Below are 24,759 nucleotides of genomic sequence, written 5' to 3'. Positions count from 1 at the left end.
AGAAGGGAAAGTGTTTTGAAGCAGCACTTTATATTGAATAAAAAATAGTATTTCTGCATATCTGTAAATGCATTGTGAAATATTTACCCAGGCATTTGTAAAGCTTAGCTTTATAAGGCTGTTTCATTCATCTCCTCATCTTTTTTATAAATAATCTTAGGTGTGTGTCTTTTGATGTGCCCGTTTTCATACTGTAAACTGTTCATGAGTGAGAAATTTAGTTCCAGAAGAGAGAATTCATACAGTGCCAGTTCCGTAGCTGTGTAAATCTTTGCAGTATCACCTTCTTTGATGAATTATTTTTTTTTTTCTTATACCAGGATGCCTGATGTGTGGCAGGAGGAGAATTTAGTGTTAAGGGGAATGATTTAAAGCTCTGATAATGGAATCATCTTTTATTTTCAGTCCAGCAGTTTGGATTTAGCTGACCATCCCTTACCGGTTGGCAGATGTTGAATGTATGGTTATGGCAGTACAGATCAGGCAGCAGATTGCGTACCACAGTTGATCCTGATGCACTTTTTTTACAGTCTTGTTCAAGAGGCCTCAGGTTCACTGACTGCAGAGAGAACTGTTTTCTTGCTGAGGGTACATGGTGCCTTCCTTTTTCCTGGGTGTGAGCTGTCTTACACAGACAGAAGCTATGTAATGCAGCTAGAGTTTTAAGGAGAAATGATGAGGTGTCTGGTTTTCTACAATCTGCTGGGTAAGTTATGTGTGCTCAGGTACCTTTGTGATCAGAGAATGATTTTTATGAAAAATCTTCATGTAAGTAGTCAAGCAAAGCTGCAGTCCTGAGGAAACCTTTGGCATTACAACCATCAGTTTAAATCTGTATTCTCAATAGCACGGTATAATCAGTTTGTTACTTGTACTCTGTGTATGTATAACTTTATGTACCCTGAATGTGCAATGTCAAAGTAGAATTTTAAATACAATGTTATTTGCATTTCTTTTTGCTGCTGATTTCTTGTTTGGGACCTTGGTTTCAAGGTATTCAGACCTAATTTCAGAAATTATACTTTTTTAAAAATTACATCCTGCAATATGTGTGTCACGAAAGCAACTGCACCTGAACACAAGAATAAAAAGTTGAAGAGAAAGTTATGTACAGGATTTATTGTACAGAAAAGACCTCAGTTCGCATCCACCAGCTCAAACGGAGCTTAATAATATGTGATTGTTCCACTTGGTGTGCTTGTCTAATGTGACAGACTAATGGCGTTTTGCCTTGTAACTCCTGAACACCAGCCCTTCTGAAGAAGACAACTTTGATTCACACAGCGTGGGCTCTGGCCACACTCCATTGCTTCCTGCCAATAATTCTGAGGATTTTGCTGGCAAGTTCTGAAGTTCTTGGGACATGGAGTAGTTGGGAATCTTTTTTGTGTACTTGCAACACGTATCATTTGTCGATAGATCTTAGATCTGCTCCTGTGTGCTGGCTATATTGCGTGCCTAAAGAAGAAAGGGAAAACCATGTTTGTTTGGTTTTTTTTTTTTTAACAAAATGACAGAGTAAAAGTCTTAGGTGGTTCTTTTTAAGTTACAGAGGTTTAATAAAATAACTTAGGAAATGAAGAACAATTTTGAAACAGGGTTTTTCTGAGTATTCTTGAATTTACAAAGTTCTTGTTTAAGTGACATGGTTTGTATGAAAAGTAGTTCTAAATTGTCAATCTAGCAAACTGTATAGCTGTGTAGGATCTTTTCAAAATTATATTCAAATTCTCTGTCAGAGCCTTTAAAAATAGGAGGGATAGACTTCTGAATTTCCTTGCATAGAAATCGTTTTGTCTCCTTGCTCACTATAAGTCAATTTGTCACTGGCATAGCTCTGAAGTTTAAGCCAACATGCTTGCTAGTGTCAAGATTACTTTTCCTATTTCTTTGTTATATTCATGTTTATCAGTTTGACTTCAGTCAAACCTTATGTAGCTTTTGTCCATTTGATTAGTAAGATTTGGTCTTGAACCTTTGAAGCTTTCCACAGTCCATTGCTTAAATCAAACGTAACTTCTTGACTACCGAGGGGTTGCAGTGCTCCTTCGGTTATGCACTATGTCCATTCATAACTCCACAGCATGGAGTAAAAATAAAAGTCTTGTTTCATAGCAAGCTCTGGTGCAGTAGATTTTTCTCTGATTAGGTGTGCACTGTGAAAACAATGGCTTTCCATGAAAAACAGGTAATTTTTCCCTGTATTATGCTCTTTATAGGGCATCTTTCTCTTGCTTTGCAGCATTCTAGGAATGGAGGGCTCAGTTCAGTTACCTCAACATAGATGTCTAATGCCACTTGAGAGAGCCATAGTTTTTGTCATTCTGGTATATCAGGTAGGGTACAGGACTTACATAAGTCCTCCTGGAGTGCTATCTGGAGTCTAGGCAGGATTAGCTAAAGATCTCTCAAAAGGCAGTAGACATCCATAGTTACCTTCAGTGTCATTATTTCTGACTTGAGTATCATGGGAAGTCAACATAAAAACCTAAGAACTGCTATATTAGATCTAACTGTCCTGCCCCTTAAAATCGTTGAAGACAAATGATCAGAAAGGAAGGTACAAAGAAGGCAAGCACACGTTACCTAATTGTTTAGCACAGTATCAGCCTCAGGAACTTTTCAGAAACTGTGGTTTTGTGTGTTTAGTAATCTCAGTGCATTTTTCTCATCTGAAACCATGTACGTGTTTAGCAACTGCAGGATCATTTCACAAGGACTTCAACAGCTCAGTGATGTACAGAGAGCCCTTTCCTTTTCTCTGTGTAGAACTTACAATTCAATCACTTCATCAGCTGAGCCTTTTTCTTCTAACCTACCTGTGATACATAGGATTTAGAGATTTTTTCTTCTTCACCCCTTCAGCCCTCTCTTTTCCAGACCAGAGAGTTCTGGCATGCGTCCTTGTTCCCTGTGTGGGGGCCGTTCTTTGCCACTGGTTGTCTCTCTTGCCCTTCTCTGCCTTTCCAATTCTGCTGTATCCTTTTAACAAAGGGGAGCTAGAGCTGCTCACAGTATTCGAGATGCAGGTGAACTACTGCTGTTTATTGCCCTGTCATTCAGTCTTGCAAGGTCCTTTGCAGTTCTCCCTAATTGGGCATTTTCTGTAATACTTTCAATTTAGTATCATTAGCAACTATTATCACCTCCTGCGATCCAGAAAATGGCATAAGCACTATGAATAACATATGTTAAACACATTTTGCAACCCAGCTATCTCCAGAAATCTGTCAGTGGTCTGTATAGGAAGAGTTTATTCTCTTTCATTTGTTCTCTCCTATGTAATTAGTCACTCTCAAAGGGACCTTCCATCCTGTGTACTCTCTCTCTAGTGTACCCACAAACATTCAATAAAGGACATTCAGAAAATGTTCAGAAAGGCTTTGGCACAGACTGCCACAGCATCCTTGTATCCAGGATGGGACATTACATGCTAGATGAGTGGTCAACTAGATGGATGAAAAACTGGCTGGGTCTGCAGATTAGTAGTGTATTCTGTGCCCTTGTCCTGTTTAAATTCTTCATGTGACATGGAGGAGGTGGCACTCCCATCAAGTCTTTGTGTGACAACAAATCGTGATGTGCAGTCAGAGCGCTCTGAGGAGGGCCTGGCTGCCATTCTGAAGAGCCTGCACATGCTTGAGGAGAGGGCTGACAGTGACCTTCTGAAACTAGGTGAATAACTTAACACTTAAGCCTGAAATGGACAGACTGCCACCATCGGTATGTCCTGGGCACTCTCTGGTTGGGAAGCAGCTCTGCTGAAACAGACGTGAAGGTCATGGCAGATGGTGACCTTAGCGTGAGCTGGCAGGATGCCTTGGCAGCCAGCAGCATCCTGGGCTGCATCAGTAGGAGCACAGCCAGTAGATTGAGGGAGAAATTTATTCACTTTTACTCAGCAGTCATTAGACGATGCCTGGACTACCATGCACATGTTTGGCGGACACGCCAGTGCAGGGAAGACATCGATCGATAAACTAGGGCAAATTTAGTAGAGGGCCTCCGGGCTGGTCAGTGGCAGCAGCACTTTGTCTGTGAAGAAAGGCTGAGAAATGGGTTTTGTTTAGCTTGGAAAAGAGATGGCTTAGGGCAGCCACCTTCTTATCTCTGTAAGAAAGTTACCATGAAGACTGAGGCAAGCTCTTTTGCTGAGGTGTGTGGCTGGAAATTGACTTTTTAATCAAGCAGAGATGTTTTGACTTGACTTAAAGGGGAGGAAAAGTTCACTCTATGTGTAATTAAGCAGTGGAAGAGTTTGCCTTTAGAGATTACTGTAGGATCCTTATTCTTGGACTTTTCAGTAGCCAAGTGGACAAAGCCCTGTAAAAACTGGTCTTGAAGGTTGATCATCTAGCTGAAGCAGGTCACCCTGATCTACTTAGATCAGGATGTTGGATGAGAAAAACCTACTGAAGTCTCTTCTGACCTGGATAATTAATTATGTATGATGATTATTCATTTTATATTTGCATATTTGTTAATAGCATCCTTCTTATTTGCAGGTTTAATAATGTCCAACTTATTAGCTAAAAACAAAGGTTTTAAAACAATTGTATTAGGGAGAATAGATTTGTTCCTGTTGTTGAGTACTCATTTATTGAGTTTTTAGATTTTAATACATAAGCTAAAGAACAGGTAAAAATAACATCATTTTTCTAAGGGCTGCTAGTTTGGAATAAATTCTCCTCCCCTGCACTGGAAGAGTATTATATCATCTCCTTTTCAAAAGGAAAAAAAAAACCCAATCAAGTCTATCATAAATGCTGCATACTTTGCATAATTATTTTTGTACTGAATTTGCATGCAGATATATTTCTGCTGAAAATAATGTATGAAAAAAACCCTCTGATACTTAACTCTGTGTAAGAAACAAAAAAAAGAAAGGTACAGGAAAAGCTTGTGTGTTTTCATGTCAGGGACAATTTCTAGTAGTGTGTATTTATACTTATGTTTCCAGAAGAAGTTTTGAATAACCTTTTGATTATATAGCATTTATTTGATGAGCCTGTTTGTTGGTATATTTATTCTGCATCTCAGAATGCAATTCATCTTACCTAATTTTAGCTACCTGAAAAAGGTAGTCATAGAGTTTAAAATAGTTGCCTAGGCACATGCTAAAAGTAATAGAGATCATTTTTCCTCTCCTCAAACATGAGTCATCCTGCCTGCCTTAGAGGCTTGGCTTGTGATAGAATTAATCACTCTGCAGAAGCACCTATTTTACCCTAACAACTCGAAGAGCACTATAGGAAGCTAGCTCTTACCGGGCAACTAGTTCCATTTGCTTATTCGGCAAATCTCTACGTTCAGACTCATTCTGTGTTGTGTTTCCTGTACTGAAGTACCTTGGAGGAATAGGAGTAAGCCCAACTAAAAAAAAGTTAAATTCCTTAACTCCATTTTAGTGAGTTAGCTGATGCAAATTTCCATTACTGCATAGCATTTTGGAATGTATCCCAGCTTGAGCCCAAACAGCAGATACATACCTGGCATAATGACTCATTGGAAAAATGGAAGTCAGTAACACAGCTCTCTCTTTCCACATACACAGAGGGGGTTGCTTACAGGAGGTGGTGGTGTGGTAGCGCTTGTTTTTTTGGATTGTTTATTTTTTGTGTGTGCGTGCATCCCTTCTCTGGGTGGCTCACAGGAGACATCGCTTCTCTTATTGGAGTCTAGTGGCAACCTCACAGTTATCAGAAAAAGACAGTGAAGCAACATTTCATCTTGGGTGACAGCACTCTTGCAAGTATACTGAGAGCTAAATTCATGCAGGAAGTACTCATGCTTCTGTTAGGCTTACCTCCCTCTTTTATTTTCTAACCAGGAAGTGTAGGCTCATCCACATACAGTATCTCTACTTCATGGGCCACAAATGTCTTTAAGGAGGGTAGGTATCTTTGGGAGACTCCGTGGAAACTGTAGAAATGATGTGTGGGGGAGAAGTCTCCAAACATGTTTTGGATTTTCCTTTGCTTTTGGTTCTTTTCTTGATTACTGTGTAGACCCAACAGGTTGATGTTAGATATATACCTCTGTTTTTCCTCTGTTGGCAATAGATGAGTCTTCTTCAGGACAGGACAGATGTATGAGTTTATATGCACTTCAGATTAAATCAGATGAAATCTGAGGTAATACTTCTTTCTTTTTTTGCAGAAAGTAATTGAAAGCAAGTTCTTTCTTCTACCATTGGAATTGAGAGTACTTCATAGAAAACACATATAATTATTAAGTACCTCTAAAAGCCTGAGTTGAGCTCATGGGCTAAAGGTGATAGTAATAACGCTTAGTGTTCCCAGACTGCCTGTAGTTGAACAATGAAAGGAATACCAGGTCAGCTCAATAAAGTACCTGATGATTTAAGGTGTATGACTGGAAATAGCTGTCTGTGTTGTTAAGATTTATCTTTGGTCGGCAACAGCATAATAAGTGTGAAGTCAAGAGGGTTCATTAGAATAACTGTTCTTTTGAGAATGTACATTCAAGCATCTCTAGCAGATTCTGACACTGTTAATAAAGAAAATGGATAATGAGGAATGCAGCAAATGAATAGCTATTTCTAACTTTGTACAGTCTTTGTGTCCAGTATTTTCATTTGGTAAATCTTGCAGATGCTTGCAGATCGTAAAACAATGATTCCCTGTCTATTTTAAATGATTTTAAATTATTCTTAATGATTTTAAAGAGTTGTGGAGTTTTTTAAAATATTTTTATTTTTTTATTATTTTGAAAGTGAAAGACGAGGAAAGTGATGTTCATTGAGTGCTCATAAAGAGGTCATGAAGTTCTAACTGCTTCAGCTTTAAGTCACAGTAAAGTATGTGAGAGGGCTTCAGATCCATGAATATCTGCTGCTCCTCCTAGTTGGCTTTACTGCAGGCTAGTGAACTTCCAGTTGAATTTCTTTTTCCTGTGAATATTTGGACTAACAAGCCCCAAGTCTCTTATCAATTATCAGTGTCAAATAAATTAGGAATAATGCTTTTGAATAATTTTGTAATCAGGAAATAATCACATATGTTAAATTGCGTGCTTGTTTGATGGAGCGTTTTGAATTCAGTAGAGATCTGTGTATTATGTTTTTACGTTAGTGCCTTGTCTTTTCTTAACTTGTGCAGTCCACCAGTGGATCCTCAGTTGCAGTAGGCGGCTTTAGATGCTGGTATGTTTTGCTGCCATGCCCTGTAGACCATAAACACTTCCAGAGATATCCCTTTTTTGAGACTTTCTTATAATGCAAGCTGAGAAAGATACTTCTCAGAAATACAGTTCTTGGAAATGCCTGTACTGTTGAAGGCTGGGGTGTATGTATGCTTAATTATGAGACAGCTGCTTTGGTAGAGTATTGTTGCCCAAACAGTGGGCCTGTGAAAAGTGTAAGAGGCTCAAAGTAGGATCTTAAAATGAGAAGTGCTAAGCACTGCTAGCTCTGCCTGTAACTAAAAGAAAAAGCTAGAAAGAATATTGTGAAAATTGCTTACCAGCTTTCCTTTGTGAAATACGTGAATTCCACCAGAGCTGCTTCCAGCAAACTTTCCTAGAAGCTGTGATGTCTCAGGTCTGCACTGTGCACCTTCCTCATTCTCACCAGTTCCATTTTGGGAGGCAGTGCCTCTCACCTTAAAGTAAGGGAAAAGGAAGAAGAGGCACAGGGAGGAGGGGTGCCGCCTTTCCTGGCTTCCTGCCCACGTCCTTGGCCTCCTCCCCAGTATCACTGGATGTCTCTCTGGTAGCACATCACTGAATGCAATGTTTGCTTAACTTGTGCAGACTTTTTTAGGATAAAGACTGGATTTAGGATAAAAACTGGATTTTCTGTTGTGATGTGTAATTTGACAGGATAAGCTTGTAAATAAAATCATAAGTGCAACTGAGATTCTGTAGATATGAGTAGATTAGAACATCCTGTAAATACATTCATAGAGCGTCTATGTAGGTAGTTAAAACTAGGTAATGGAGACAGTCGAAAGAGACACTGGAAAAGGTATACAACCAGTTGTGTGTATCTCTTTGCATAAGGAGTGTAAGATACCTGTGTTGAGTGGATGTTGCTGCTGTTCCAGTGACTTGACAGTCCAAAGGAATTCAGTGGCATCTAAAATCAACCTCACAGTGAAGACTGGAGACAGCAGCTGCTATACCATTCCAGTTTACACAGCAAAGCAATGTCAAGGACTCACACATTGCAGTAACTTGGTATTAATTCTGTCAAAGACTTAAATGATAGTTCTTGTTTGAAAATAATCTGAAAAAAAAAAGGAGTGGTTAAAAGAAGTTGATCTGCATGAAGACTGGGATAGAATCATGCAGAAGTAGTCAATCCATGAGAAAGTGTTTAGAATAAAAAAAGGGAGTAGTGCATCTTTGTATGGCTACAATAAATGGAAGAAGCGGATGCTGGAGGATATATACTGAATTGAATATATTGATTTCTGTTACCTCTAATAACTTTGATTTAGGAAATAGGGTTATACAGTGTATAATAAAATTCTAGTACAGATAAGTCACAGGCAATTTTCATTTCTGTGTAACTAGCTGGTTTAAACCCAGGTTATTGAGGGGAGAGCTAACTTGTTTGTTATGCCTAGTTGCCACTACAACTTCATTATTGTTTCTGATATCTTAGCATACCCTTTAATAATGGGCCTGTTGTTAAGGAACAAAATTGTGTTCTGGCACACATTCTTGGTAAGTCATGTCAAAGTAAACAGGCTCCTGTTAGAAAAGACAGAGAGATTGCAGTACTAGAAAATAACGCCCTAGTCTAGGCTTTTTAAGAAAATTTTTTGCAAGTTCACTTGCCTGAAATACTGGTACGTGTAAGAAAAAAGTAATCATAATTAAAGGCCACTGAAGAATTGCCATGTTAGTTTAGCTATTTATCCTCACTGAAAAAGGAAAGGTCTATCTATACATAGACCTGTCTAGTTTGTGGCTCTTTAGACAACACATCGCTGACACTGAAAAAAGAAATTTGACTGAGCTTTAGGTAGTGTTTTGAGACCATTCTGGTGAGTTACTGATACACTTCACTATCTGTTGATGCCACGTGAGGTTACTTTTCACTTTTTTCTTGTAGGCAAACTGGCTGTGGATAAGCAGGACATGCTGTACGTTCTTCACAAATACAGTTGAAACAATTAGTCTGAGTCTTTCTCACACTTGATTTAGCTTGTGTTTGGAGAAATGTTCTGTGTTTTGTTCTTAAGGAACATCAGAATCCTTGTGTTAGTCTGCTTCCTATCTTATACAATCATAGAATAGTTAGGGTTGGAAAGGACCTTAAGATCATCTAGTTCCAAATCCCCTGCCATGGGCAGGGACACCTCACACTAAACTATCTCACCCAAGGCTCTGTCCAACCTGGACTTGAACACTGCTAGGGATGGAGCATTCACAACTTCCCTGAGCAACCCATTCCAGTGCCTCACCAGCCTCACAGTAAAGAACTTCTTCGTTATATCCAATTTAGACTTCCCCTGTTTAACCCATTACCCCTTGTCCTATTACTACAGTCCCTAATAAACAGTGACTCCCCAGCATCCTTATAGGCCCTCTTCAGATACTGGAAGGCTGCTATGAGGTCTCCACGCAGTCTTTTCTTCTCCAGGCTGAACAGCCCAAACTTTCTCAACCTGTCTTCATACGGGAGGTGCTCCAGTCCCCTAATCATCCTTGTGATACTTCTCTGGACTTGTTCCAACAGTTCCATGTCCTTTTTATGTTGAGGACACCAGAAGTGCACACCGTACTCCAAGTGGGGTCTCACAAGAGCAGAGTAGAGGGGCAGGATCACCTCCTTCGACCTGCTGGTCACGCTCCTTTTGATGTAGCCCAGGGTACGGTTGGCTTTCTGGGCTGCAGGTGCACACTGCCGGCTCATGTTAAGTTTCTCATTGACCAACACTCCTAAGTTGATCTTCCAAGTAAGATCTTCCATCACTTAGTGGCAAAAATATTTTAAGTTAACGTTTTCTGAACTTCCACCTTGTACTTTATGATTGCCGCTTGCTTACAATTGCTACCTTCTCTTTGCTATTTCTGTATGCTGATCTGAGTCTTCCTGTTGATATTTAAAATGCTGTATGGTGTTTTGCACTCTTTGGTCTTATTCATGCTTTGTCTTTCTACGTATTAGCACATTCATAAGATTTTATTTTGTAGGTTCTAGATCAATTAGTTTCCTGAAACTGAGCTTCATAGTCCCTTATCTGGAAGCATCAAAAGATACGAAGTTCCAGGCTGGTGGTGAAGGTGGGGGGGGATTCTTAAATGACCCTTAAAAAGTTGACTCTGAAGGAGTTCTGCCAAGATTTAGGTTTGTCTGTATTTTACCCCTAGCAATTTTTGCTATCATTTAACAGATTATCCAACTTGATGTATTGAAAGCAGGAAGAAGACTTAATATAGCCAGTCTGTTGTAAGTCTTGCAAGTGATGTGCTCCTATCTGATACATTTTAAGAATGTGCTTGACGTATGTGTATAAAGATAACACTGTAAGCTGATACCCTTCAGTGACAGACTGAAGACTGAAACTATTAGACTTAATTACAGTCTTATACAATTTAAACATACATATCATACATACTTTTATTCTTTTATTCAACTACCTGTCTCCAGCATAGTATCATTTTGGCTTGAAAGAAACTAATATAGATGTGTACTATGTAGGGACACTAGGTTGGGTTTGAGGGATTTAGTAATTTCCAGAATTTCAGAGTAACTGAAGACAGTGCAAATGACTGTTCTTTCTGAATCACAAGACCCAACATACAAGTAGATATATGACCTCTTATTTTGTGTACTTTATGGTAAATTGCTCAGTTAATTCCACAACATCTGGCTATAGGTTTTCAACCAAATATATCCCATTCTTAGGATGACTGTCATTGTTGATTTAAGTGTATTCCAGTTAAATCCAAACTTTCAAACTTTGTGTATGTAAAGTATACTTTGTAGAAGACTGTACCTAATGCAAGGAACTCTAACTCTGCTTTTTGGCAGGCAGAGATCCAGAAACAGTTTTCTACTCTGCTTGCTTTGTTTATGATTGAGTTTCTAATGCACTTTATTAGTTAACGTGTCAGCAGAAATTTCACTCAGCATTTATTTCTGTGAAAATCCAGATTCCATGCTTGGGAGCACATATTCCTTTGTATGCAATTTAGAAAAAGTATCTAGGATTGTACTGATGGAATTTCTGTTTTGTTTTGTCCATTAAAATGTACATACTGCGGTGGGGATCAAGAAAGCTTGACTCTTAGGAGAGCTGGATTAAACTTGGATCTGCTTTAGGCTTCTGTTGTATCTCAGGTGAGATACTTTGCCTCTTTGTGCCTTTGCACTCTGTAAAAAGGGAACAGTAGCATTTTATTTTTTTCAAGAGTGCTGTGATGGCTGATACAATAACGCCCACTTTTAGATAATGACATACAAATTACTTGAAGCTTCATGGCATCTCAGATATACACAGTGTCGGGGATGCTAGTGAAATTTGTGGAAAAACTAGGCAGATCCTTGCAGATGTGTCATTTCGTATGAATGTTTTATTTTTATTTGTTTCGATTCTGGTAACATAATTAGTTTATTTTTCATATTTACTTAGCTTCTGTAAACTTGTATTTCCAGCTCTATGCTTCTCGTCAATATTTTAGGAGTTACAATTTTACGATAATCATGCACATGAAGAAAACTATGGCACTGGTACTAAATCCATGTATATCCTAAAGCAGAACTGTGTGGTTAACTACTTACCAGTGCTTTCACATGAACATTTTATGTGTCTTCTCATCTAAAAGCTGTTTATTTTTCTATAATAAAAGCCATGGAGTCCCCTGGGTGCTCTCTGGTGCTCTCAGGTCCTCTGAGTGTTGGTCAGATGATGCCGAATTCTGATACAGGGTCATGAGGTTCTCACCTCTCTCTTTCGTATTCTGGTTTGCAAAGATATTAAGCATCCTTAGTTGCAGGATTGAGCAGGGAATTCAGTGTTGGTGATTAGTCCTCTCAGAGGTCATCTTTTATGATTTGTGGTTGCTGCTGTTGCTTCTCACAATCTGCTTGTTCCAGATACTTCTGGACATGTTTGCACTAATGATCAACAGGCTGTTCGCATAGTTCAGCTGTTTTCTTCAACACACAAAAACTGTTCTGTTCTTCAGGTGGTTGACTATATTTCATCTGCTTTTGCCACAGTAAAAAGTTGGTTAATGTTCACTGTCTCATGCTAACAGCTATCCTGTCTAGACATAACTCATGCTAACTGCTACAGACAGTGAAGTAGTATTTTTAGGGAGCTTACCATCTTGCAATATTCTTTGTGGAAGTGCTTTAGGGTCTCAAAATACTGTAAAGAGTTTATGAAGAAAAAACCCCAAAATAAGGAATGATAAATATTAATGTGGATAAATGTAAAATGATGCATTTATACAACATCCCAATTTCACATATAAAATAATGGATTCTGAGCTCATTTTACCACACAGAAATCTCACATGGGTTTTGTTTTTTTCTGGGGGGGCTTGGGCTTCATAAGTCCATATCAAAAGAAATGAGGAGACAAGACAAGCAGCCACAGTTCTCAGTAGAGGTACTGCTCAGTGCGCCTCCTCTCCACCAAACAGCTGTGCCATTACTACACCAGCAGGATACTGTAAGTGGAGAGAGCGAAAAGCATGGCAGTTACTCTATGTGCAGAAACACCTTGTTTCTTCAGGAAAAGCTAAGGAAGTACTTGATGCCATGCTTATCTCAGGCTGGGGAGGTGGATCCAGCCACTTACAAGAGATCTTTACCCCAGCAGGTCCCTACTTCGGGATGTAGTGAGCAAGTGAGGCGACCTTATGCTCTTCTGTCAGCTCTTCATTTAAGCGATACGGCCACGAAAGGAGTCCCAGAATGACTGATGTATTGATTCCCAAGTACAGCCCTAGCCGCTAGACATTCTCTCTGAAGTTAGTCTGGAGGTGAATTGTTTGGGACTTGGAAGTATGCATTCTGCTGTCTGGCTCTAATAAAAGTGTGAGGCAAAGAGGATCTGTGCATTAAGTAAGATACCTAAGTAAGCTCCTTAACTGTAGGAATTAGTGAGGAAGTAGATTAGTCCTGAGATTACACCAATACCAGAACTGTCTATCCTCCTTCAGGTTCAGAGCCATGGGAAACGTTAAGAGTAGTCAGCATGAATCAGCCTGCAATTTAAATTTAAAGCAGTAGTAATAAAGAGTCTATTTTGGCACAGAACCTTAGTGGATTACTTGCCTCAGACTCAAAAGGGCTGTGCTTTTGCCCCTATTTCTGTTCTTTGTAATGAACACATGTCCTCAGGTGTTGCTGTCATTGACCCCAACTCTTGCATTACAAAAGGATGTTTTTTTTATCCCTTTTATTACTGTTGGTGGTGTTTGGAGAGTAATTACTTAATCATGGTGTGTGGTGGAATGACCCTGGCCAGCAGCTAAGCCCCCACAGCAGGATGGGGAAGAGAACTGGACAGGCATAAGTGAGGAAATAAGATAGTGAGTCAATATAAAGACAGTATAATAAGTGAAAGATAACAAGTGATGCAAAAGTGCTCATTCACCACCAGCAGGCTGAACCCTGCCAGTTCCCAGGCAACAGCTGTTTCAGAGAAATTGCTTCCCAGTTCTACTGTTGAGCATAACACCCTGTGGTACAGAGTATCTATCCCTTTGGTCAGTTGGGGTCAGCTATCCCTGCTGTGTTCTGCCCCAGCCTCACTGAGGAACAGAGTGAGAAACAGAGAAGGCCTCAGTGCTGTGCAAGCACTGTTCAGCAGTAACTGAAACACTGTTTTGATAGCAAATCTAATCCACAGCACCACTGTATGAGCTGCTACAAAGTAAATCAGTTCCATCCCAACCAGACTCATAACATGACATCACTTAAATTTTCAAGTCACTCCCAGGCAATAAATGACCAACGAACACCAAAAGTAAATACAAAGGAACACCCCATATTATGCTAGTATCACCTATTCCTATGGTATCTAGGTCATACAAGATTTGGAGGATTCACTGGAGTGTTTCTGGCTTTTGTTTGTAGATGTGCATTTTGCTCTGTGCGCTTGAGGATGTTGGCATTGTCACTAAAATAAGAACTCTCGTTCCCTCGGTAACACCAGCAAACAATATTCTCTTATTATATTTCATGAATGGAACATTTTAGCTTGATTTATGAATAGACTTTTCAGAAAAACTGAAATCAATTACTGGAAGTCCTCATGCTGAGTTGTCTAAAATATTGACAGGAGTATGATTTTTTTTTTTTTGCTGGTTTCTCTTTGTGATCATGTTGGTGACTCCAGCTTGTGAAGTATTTTCATATGGATTTTAGGAGGTTGCTCAGTGTATGCTAGATGGTTAGGGTAAATTCCTGCAGATTAGGTAGGTGGGTTCAGTGCCAATAAAGTAGGAACATGTTTCAAGCTAGTATGTGGTTTATCTGTGTTATTTATTCAGTTGCTATTAGAGATAGAGAGAGGGGCTGGGGGCAGCTAAATGACACGGCACTGTTCTTGTGGTTTGGGTCTGGTCTTCAGATCTTCACTTGAGTCTTGAACCTGAGTCATCAGTGACACTGATTCCAGTTCAAGAGTGGAAAAAAAATAACAAAACCCCAAGGAATGTACAATTGGGCCATCGTTCTCTTGCCTTTTTTTCAAAGCCCTTTGGGCCAAATGCTGTAGCTTTTCTCTTGTCAGCATTACTTCTGTGTTATCCCACTAAAACCATTGGGAATGTTTTAAGGTTTTTTTTTCAGTTTGATTTGAGGGAAGAAGGCTGGATAGTAATTCAAAGTACTTGCAATCTTAAATCTGACAGAGAAAAAAAACAAAACTGGATTACTTTGATATGCCACTTAACAAAACAGTACGTAGCAGGAATATGCTGAACTAGAATATTTGGAAGTGTTGAAGATAACTTTAGCTATAGTCAGGACTTAGGTTTCTCATGGCTTCCAGTGTTCTGACACCAGTTAATATAGACAGTGGTAAGAAAATATTTGATGCAGCCTGCAGAGACTTCATACAGGCTCCTGTGTGCATGAGACCTTTCATTTTGCTTCCTCTTTGGAGAGCAGGAGAATAGAAATCAGCGGCAGGGCAGAAGTATAGAGTGCCTGATGAAACTTTTCTCCAGTTGAGCTGTAGTCTTTACATTGTTTCAGGAAATGCCTTTGAGTCAGGCATCTGTGGAAGGGAAAGGAGTAGAAAGTTTCATATAGACTGTCTCCGTATATGCCAACAGTTGTGATTTCCATTTTAGGTATTACATATTTATCTGCAGGACATTAGGGTAGGATGAGTCAAGGAACGTGTTGGGGGAAGTTTGCCAGTTTAGCTTCTATTCAGTTAGGTTTTAGAATGTGGTCATCTTTATCCTTTACTGTGATAGCTGGTATTTTTTTATATCTTCTACCACACTTCTCAAAGAGCAGGGGAAAATAAAGGGAAATTTTATGGGTTACTGAACCCAAACCTCAACTTTGCCTAAAATTTAGAACCAGAGGATTCTTTTTTGTCAACTTAGAGGCCCTAAAAGACTAAATAGTATGGTTGAAATAACTGAGAATGCAGCAGTTACATGCAAGAGACAAACTCTCCTGTCTTGGCGAACAGGGAACTGGATGGGTTTATGGACAAAGAACAACTCCAGAAAGAAAACAGAGCCCTTTGGAAAGCCCCCTTGATGGCTTACCTAGAATAAGAAGAGTTGTGACTTGATCCCTCATATCCCTGATACCTAATTGATCTTAAGCCTTTGTAAAGGTCTTTAAGATATCATGTCTCCTTTAATTAATCTGTTTTCCAATCTAGTAATTTCAACATAGGAGATATATGATTTAGGATGTTGTGATAACTATTTAGGCAATCAGAAGACATTTTTCTCTCCGAGGTATTCGGCAGTATATGGCAGATTTTCTTATCTTCCTGTTGACTCAGGGGATTATCAGTCTATTTTTAAGACTACTTACCCAGGCACAAATTGTATCAAACTGTCAGCAAAGATAGGACAGTAAAGGAAATCTACGAATTCAATGGTTGTGTGTGCAGGAGAAGGGAAGGCCTATCTTTACAGACTTCCTGCCCTGCTTCACTGTCGTACAGCTGAAGGATTCAGCTTCATTGCAGAAAAGTTTAATGCAACAATAGTAGATAATACATCTTACTGCCTAGAGCCAGTGCTGCCTCAGCCTTCAGTCACCTCCCTAGCTTGACATTACTGAGGGAGTACAATAGGTCGTCTTTCTGCTGAAGCTGATTCCTGGAATGTCTAAATTCTCAAGCAGTGCCAATTTCTACTTCTTCCAGTTGGGATTTTATTCTAAAAAACTACTGTAAACATCTCAGACTAATAGTCTTATGTATGTGATATTCTTTGAACTGGCTTTACAATATGTAATAATGGGAATTACTATTTTGGGTATTTTTCCCCTTCATATCTGTACTAAGTAGGACTTATTATATAGGTGATAATTCGCAAGAATGGCCAGAGCTATTGTATTCTTTATTGTTCTTGCTCCTGACTTACACCCACTGAATTCTTAGCTTATTAGAATGACTTGGTGAATGGTATGAAAACTGGTGGTTTTCATGTTCATTGATCAATTGCTGAGGTGAGTAGCTCGAGAGAGGACCCCTTGAACACCGGAGCGAGGGAGATCAGCATCCAGGAGCCTCAACTCAGAGCGACAAGAGCCACCGGAGCAGCCTCAAGCCCTCGACAGGACCTGCCCAGGAGCCGGCAGCTCAGCTGACGCGAGCAGGGACTCACAGGGGGCGGAGCCAGGAGGGGCGGTGCCAGCCCTGATTGGTTAAAAACCTGCCCCAGGGAGCAAGGCGAGCAGAGCGCGTCGGGGCAGTTTGTGTGGGCAGGTGAGCGGGATGGTGAGTACTCGCCCTATGACCAGGGCCCGGTCTGGGAGCTCTGCTCTGGCTGCCTCGGCGGTGGCCACCGTAGGCACTCAGACAGAGCCGATGAGAGGGGAGGCTGCAGTGCAGTCTTCGCTGTGTATTGAGTGCCTGCACTGCTCTGGTGAGAGAAAGGTACACAATGGGCAGGGCTGCACTGGGTGCTCCTTGGTGGAGGCCCTCCTGCAGCAGGTGACTGAGCTGCGGGAAGCTATTAATAGGCTACAAGATGTCAGGGTAGCTGAGAGAAAGCAGGAATGCTTGCTCCCACCCCAAACTGTGCAGAGTCCTCGAGCTTCCCCTGTAGCTCATGGAGGAAAGAAGGAGATTGTTAGCTCTCGAAGCTGGGAACTGGTGACAAAAAAAAAAAAAAAAAAAAAAAAAAAAACCCAACAAAAAAAAAAAAACAACAAAAAAAGGAGGAAAAGGACAATTAAAAGCAAGGGACTTCCTCCTGAACCTGTTGCCCCCACACAGAACCGCTTTGCTGTCCTGCAGGGGGCTCATGAGGAAACGCACTTGCGCCAGAAACAGCCTGTTGATGCACTAGTAAAGAAGATTTCAACTGGTGCTGCCAGGAAAAAGCGGCAGGTCGTAGTGGTAGGGGATTCTATTTTGAAAGGGACAGAAGCACTCGTCTGTCGGCCTGACCCGGTCTCAAGGGAGGTGTGCTGCCTACCAGGGGCACAGATCAGGGATGTGTCAGAGAGGATGCCTGCTCTGGTAAGCCCCATGGACTATTACCCACTTCTGGTGATAGATGTGGGTGCTAGGGATATAGATAGTAGTAGCCTGGGGAACATAAAGAAGGACTACAGAGCCCTGGGAGAGGTGGTTAAAGGCTCTGGAGCTCAGGTTGTCTTCTCATCTATTCTCAGGATACAGGGGAGGAACTAAAAAAAGCTAGGAGGATTAGCCAGGTTAATAAATGGTTAAAAGGGTGGTGTCACAGTCAGGGGTTTGGGTGTCTTGAACATGGGACCCAAGTTTGTAGGCCAAGTCTAGTGGGGGCTGGTGGAGCTGGTCCGACGACAGTTTTGGTAGGAGGCTTGCCAGACTGGTTAAGGAGGCTTTAAACTAGATGTGTTTGGGGAGGGGGGCATCATTCCATCCCAACGCTCCCAGTCCGTTGCCAGCACCTATAATAAATGCTTGGACCAATGCAGAGATATTCCGGCTGCTCCAGCCAATGAGCCGGCTTCATTTGGAGCTCTGCTCAGATGTCTCTATACAAGTGCCCGTAGCATGGGGAACAAACAAGAGAAATTAGAGATGTGTGCTCGTCTACAGGGGTATGATATAATAGGCATCACAGAAACATGGCGGGATGGCTCCTATGACTGGAGTGTTGGAATGGAAGGTTACAGACTCTTTAGAAAAGACAGGCCTGGCAGGCGCGGATGGGGAGTTGCCCTTTATGTTAGGGATAGGCTGGAGTGTATGGAACTCAGTCTGGGGACAGGTGAGCAGATAACAGAGAGTTTGTGGGTCAGGGTTAAAGGGAAAACAGCGATGGGAGACATTACTGTGGGGATATGTTATAGACCACCTGATCAAGAGGAATCTGTGGATGAAGCACTCCATAGGCAGGTAGGAAAAGCCTCACGCTCACAGGCCCTCGTTCTCATGGGTGACTTCAACCACCCTGACATCTGTTGGAATGACGGTACGGCCCGGCACAAGCAATCCAGGAGGTTCCACGATTGTGTGGAAGACAACTTCCTTCTGCAAGTAATAGAGGAACCGACAAGGAGAGGTGCCATGCTTGACCTTGTGCTCACCAACAGGGAAGGGCTCGTTGGAAGTGTGGCACTGCAGGGCAGCCCTGGATGCAGCGGCCACGAGATGGTTGAATTTGAGATCCTTAGGACAGTGAGAAGAGCGTGCAGCAAGCTCACTGCCCTAGACTTCAAAAAAGCAGACTTCAGCCTCTTCAGGAGCCTGCTTAGTAAGGTTCCATGGGATATAGTCCTAGAGGGCAAGGGGCTCAAGACTCTTGGTTGGTCTTCAAGGATCACCTGCTACAAGCTCAGGAGTGTTGCATCCCAACTAGAAGGAAGTGCAGCAGGAGGGCCAGGAGACCTCCTTGGATGGGTAAGGAGCTGCTGAGGAAAATTCAAATGAAAAAAAGAGTTTTATAGAAAGTGGAAGCAAGGACAGGCGGCCTGGGAAGAGTACAGGGTTATTGTCCGGGAAGCTAGGGACCAGATTAGGAAAGCTAAGGCCCAGTTAGAAGTAAACTTGGCTAGGGATATTAAGGATAACAGGAAGGGATTCTACAGGTACATAGCAAATCAAAAACAGATTAGGGAGAATGTAGGCCCCATCAGGAAGCTCTCCAGTGAACTAGCTACACAGGATTTAGAGAAGGTTGAGGTTCTGAATGACTTCTTTGCCTCGGTCTTCTCTAGCAAACGCTCTGACCGTACCACCCAAGTCTTGGAAGGCAGACACAGGGACTGTGAGAATGAAGACCTTGGGCACACTGTAGGAGAGGAATTGGTTCGAGACCATCTTAAAAATCTGAACGTGCACAAGTCCATGGGTCCTGATGAAATCCGTCCGCGGGTCCTGAAGGAGCTGGTGAATGAAGTTGCTAAGCCACTGGCCATCACATTCGAAAAATCATGGCAGTCAGGTGAAGTTCCCGATGACTGGAAAAAGGGAAATATAACCCCCATTTTCAAGAAGGGGAAAATGGATGACCTGGGGAATTACAGACCAGTCAGTCTCACCTCTGTGCCTGTCAAAATCTTGGAGCAGATTCTCCTGGAAGGCATGCTAAGGCACATGAAAAACAACAAGGTGCTGGGTGACAGCCAGCATGGCTTCACCAAGGGGGAATCCTGCCTGACGAATTTGGTGGCCTTCTATGATGGGGCTGCAGAACTGATGGACAGTGGTAAAGCAGTTGATGTCATCTACCTGGACTTGTGTCAAGTGTTTGACACCGTCCCACACGACATTCTTGTCTCTAAATTGGAGAGACATCAATTTGATGGATGGACCACTCAGTGGATAAAGAGCTGGTTGGATGGCCGCACACAAAGAGTTGTGGTCAATGGCTCAGTGTCCGGCTGGAGACCAGTAGCGAGTGGTGTCCCTCAGGGTTTGGTGTTGGGACCGGTCTTGTTCAGCATCTTCATCGCTGACATGGACAGTGGGATTGAGTGCGCCCTCAGCAAGTTTGCTGATGACACCAATCTCTGTGGTTCGGTTGATACGCTGGAGGGAAGGAATGCCATCCAGAGGGACCTTGACACACTTGTGAGGTGGGCTGATGCCAACCTCATGAAGTTTAACCATGCCAAGTGCAAGGTCCTACACCTGTGTTGGAGCAATCCCAGGCACAGCTACAGGTTGGGCAGAGAAGAGATTCAGAGCAGCCCTGAGGAGAAGGACTTGGGGGTGGTGGTCAATGAGAAAATGAACATGAGCTGGCTTCAGTGTGCGCTTGCAGCCCAGAAAGCCAACTGTATCCTGGGCTGCATCAAAAGGAGCGTGACCAGCAGTTTTAAGGAGGTCATCCTGCCCCTTTATTCTGCTCTTGTGAGACCTCACTTGGAGTATTGTGTGCAGTTCTGGTGTCCTCAACATAAAAAGGACATGGATCTGTTGGAAGAAGTCCAGAGGAGGGCCAGGAGGATGATCAGGGGACTGGAGCACCTCCCATATCAAGACAGGCTGAGAAAGTTTAGGCTGTTCAGCCTGGAGAAGAGAAGGCTGCGTGGAGACCTCATAGCAGCCTTCCAGTATCTGAAGTGGGCCTACAGGAATACTGGGGATGGACTCTTCATTAGGGACTGTAGTGGTAGGACAAGGGGTAATGGGTTAAAACTTAAACAGGGGAAGTTTAGATTGGATATAAGGAGGAAATTCTTTCCTGTTAGGGTGGAGAGGCACTGGAATGGGTTGTCCAGGGACGTTGTGAATGCTTCATCCCTGGCAGTGTTCAAGGCCAGGTTTGATGAGGCCTTGGGTAATATGGTTTAGAGCGAGGTGTCCCTGCGCATGTCAGGGGGTTGGAGCTTGATGATCTTGAGGTCCTTTCCAATCTTAACTATTCTATGATTCTATGATTCATAGATACAGTGCCAAACCTATTTGGTTTTGCTTGCCACAGTTGTTAGAAGCTAGTCTACTGGAGGTATTCACGGCCATAGGCTTTCAGATAACAACTCTTGTTCATATACACAGTGAGAAATAGAGATTCCCTATGGCAGTCGTGCAATTATTATAGTGATGAATGTTGGAGTATTTTATATATTTCTTAATTAAAACCAGCTAGAAACAAGATCAGCATTAGTCCTTGCTTCTGAAATCTTTATATGAGTTACTGAAACAATGTAAGTATAGTCATAAAAATGCAGTTTTAACTAAAAAAAAAAAAGTATTATGAGACAATAGCAAAAATTAAGAGCAACTTTAATAGGAACAATAGAAATGTGTATTATTAAAGTTTAGTCTTTACACATCATATCTAAGGTAGAGGAAAGGAAGCAAAGAGTACTTCCAGATGTATAATTGCATATTGGATTAAGTGTTTGGTTCTTATTCAAGGCTAGTTCAGCATCGTTCATAGTTCTCCAGATTAGCTCAGTAACAAGGCAAATTTGATTGCTGTGCAGTAAGACAGCAGGACTTAGACTTTTATAACGAGCGCTCTCACTGATTAATGGTTCATTGTACAGGGAAAACCCACTGGGGAGTACATGTTCTTTACTGCAGTAACTTTTTAATAAAGACATGTATTTTGATTATCTGATTTTACTGATTTGATGCAGTTGCCAGAGTAGGGGATAACTTGGCTTTTACGACAGATTTTCAGACATTGTGGAGCTCTGTGTTTTTCTAATCTATTTACAATTTCAAACCATGGAAGTGTGATGTAATATTAAAGTGTGTAAACAGCATTAATGAAGTAACTTTTAAAGGAATATAAATATTTATAAACGGAAGTCTGCCTCTTTAAGCAATATTCCCTTTTTCTTTAAGCACAGTTTATAAAGAACCTATTAAAACAATGGAGTTTAAGTTGGAAAAAGAATTAAATAGTTTACAGTTGATGCTGCTGCTTTTTCAGTTATAGGGTGGTGGTTGGTTTTTTGGTTTTTTTTCCCAGTGTTCTTCATGGATACAGTGAATGAAGCCTTGCATTTCTGATGTGGAGGAGGAGGGGTGTAAGATTATTGAAAGACAAACTTAGCCACCCCATCTGAGAGAGGGTGACAACGTGTCATTTGTGAACCATGCCACCAAAATGCTTTTACCAGTGATGGCTTCATGGCTATACCTCATCAGTTCCCTACTTAATACATCCCTGTCCAGTGTGATTAAAATCTATATAAAAGTGTGTATGCAAAATTGAGCTTTCAAGTGAAACTTCAGCATCTGATGTTGCCATTTTCATGTGCATTTATAAATTATATAAATATTTTGGTTTTCCTAAGGATTTATGGTACCTCTGTTTATTGTGTCTACCGCTGTGCCTGAGTTCAGTCTGAACAGATTTTTTGCAGTTTGACCTTGGAGCTAGCTAAGTTGGTTGTATTACCTGAGAGAAGGCACAAAATCCTGTTACAAGGAAGGGTGTCTGCCATCCAGCATCCACTGCTATCCCAAGGGTTACATAAGGAATGGGTTCTTGCAGTCTGTTATTTCCCAGTTCTGAATGTCGTTGCTATTGCTGCTAGGTATTTGTGGTATCTTTTCTTTTTCTTTTTTTTTTTTTTTTTGTTTACATATTGTGAATGTGTCCACAATGCATTTGTAAGAAAGGAATTAAATATATAAAACACTGCATCATTCATTTGTGTTTGCATATAATTTCATGGGACCAGGAAAGGGCTATCAGCCTGAGAAGAGTCCCATGAACTCACTGGAAAAAAGTAAGGTTGCCCATGTTCAGAAGAAATGCAACAGGGTTTTAAAAATTATTTTGAAATTTATATTGAGTGCTTGGTTTGAATAAGCATTTAAAAATTAGTGAAACCTCTTTGATAAGTAGCTATACAACAGAAGTGATTTTTAACCTGCTTTTCCAAAGGTTTCTATAGTGGTTTTCTTAATGGTGTTGAATAATTTTTAATTCCATTGACTGACTTTATTCATAATGGTAAAGGCTAAAAAAGTTTTAAAACAGAACCACCAACAACAGCAAAAAAGGCAAAACAAGAAAAACAATGTTTGTTGAAATTATTTGCTACATGGAGTAAGATAGATACCTGTCAGTTTCTTATGGCTTATGGAACTATACTAATTAGCGAAGAATACAGAAGAGTAGCTGAAGTTGTTTTGGTGAAGAGTTAAAGTAAACAGTGTAGCCATGGAAGCTGTTCAGTTTGTTTTGATTCAGTTCCTCACTGAGCACTGCTTGCCCATCTGTATTTAGGCAATAAACGGAAATTCAATTACGTAGTTTGGCTTTATTTTTATGATGTTTATCATATGAGTTTTCCATAGCTATATAGATGATCGTTGTTGTTTTCTTCTGTTTCTTATTTTGCCCAGTCAATTTTTTTAAATACTTCCACCACTGTACTTAATAGTGACTGAAGAAGAATCATAATCTCATTGGGTTTTACATGACTTTCAGTGGCTCATGAGATGGTGACCATGGTAGTTGTCAGTTCTAGATGGTAGTTATATAGTGTACACAACTGTAGATTCTATCTGTGTGTCCAGGAATGCATGTTGTCAGAAGATCAAACCAAAACAAAAAAATCAAGCTATTTCTGTCCACCTTTCTTGTTGAAGTCAAAAACAGCTTGTGGCATGTGGTGGGTTGACCTTGCCTGGTTGCCAGACCCCACTCAGCTGCTCTCTCACTGCCCGTCCTCAGCAAGCCAGGGAAAAGCTCCTGGGTTGAGATAAAGGCAAGGAGATTGATGACCAGTTACTGTAATGGGCAAATCAGACTTGAGTGGGGGAAAACTGACTTAATTTACTGCCAGTTCATACCCGGTTCCCCTCAACCCCGGCTGTCAGGCACCGTTTGCCCTTCCTTACCCAGGCTTTCCCCGAGGTCCCCGCCTCTGGCTGAGGAGCTCAGCTCTGCCCTGCGGTGGGGCCGTTGGAGCTGGCTGGAACCGGCTGTTTTCGGCACCGGCAGCCCTGGCTGCACCTCACAGGGGACACCCATGGAGCCAGCCCACGAGCACCCGCACCTGATACGTGTGAAGGGGCATGTGTGTGTTTGGATTTATACGGTTGGTTTTTTTAGTTAAGGTGAGGTAAAGTTTTTAAATGGTTTTAGAAGACAACCAAAAGAAAAACCACAAAACAACCACAAAAAAATCAAACTCCAGTTAGAATTTTGCCAGTGCTGTGGAGTACAGGAACCCTTGAATTATTTATGTCTGACTTCCCAGTATGTTCCCAATAGGCTGGTTGTATTCTTCCTGTTCATCTCTCTATGATTGTCTAAGTTTTTAATTTGATTCTCTCAGGAGCGTGTACATGCTCTAACTTACAGAATCTCACTTGTATTTTTGTGACACTGGTAGGAAATACTGTTGCTGTTGTGGCAGTTAAATGCAGCAGGTTTACTTCTGTGTTGTGGTTGTACACTCAGCTATGATGTACTTTGATAAGCAGCTTAATTTTTATTGTTCTTCTCATGCTTGCTCAAATTTTCTTTCCTGTTTTTAGTGTTAAGCTCCCAGGAGTGCGGGTTAAAAGGCTATCAGCCAGCTTATTTTATGAGGAATAGGTAAAAGAATTGGGGTGGCTTGTCTAGAGAGAAGCTGGAGCAGAAGTAGTTCAATGGTGTTCATCATCATGTGGGATAATGTTTTTCTGAAGAGGGCTGATGGGATAATCA

The 24,759-nt window shown here is 41.2% G+C and overlaps 1 protein-coding gene across 5 annotated transcripts in view; it reads left to right on the top strand.

The window, feature by feature from the left end:
* The window catches only part of CTNND2 (catenin delta 2), a 650,408-nt gene that overhangs the window by 94,746 nt on the left and 530,903 nt on the right, over positions 1-24,759 (top strand). The gene's annotated exons all lie outside the window — the stretch shown is intronic.

Source organism: Neopsephotus bourkii, unplaced genomic scaffold, assembly GCF_033783945.1.
Source record: "Neopsephotus bourkii isolate Nb327-2 ecotype Australia unplaced genomic scaffold, CSIRO-AGI_Nbou_v1 NB_1508, whole genome shotgun sequence".
Classification (NCBI taxonomy): domain Eukaryota; kingdom Metazoa; phylum Chordata; class Aves; order Psittaciformes; family Psittacidae; genus Neopsephotus; species Neopsephotus bourkii.
The sequence above is the reverse complement of the archived record's forward strand: the minus strand, read 5'-3'. Positions and strand labels throughout refer to the sequence as shown.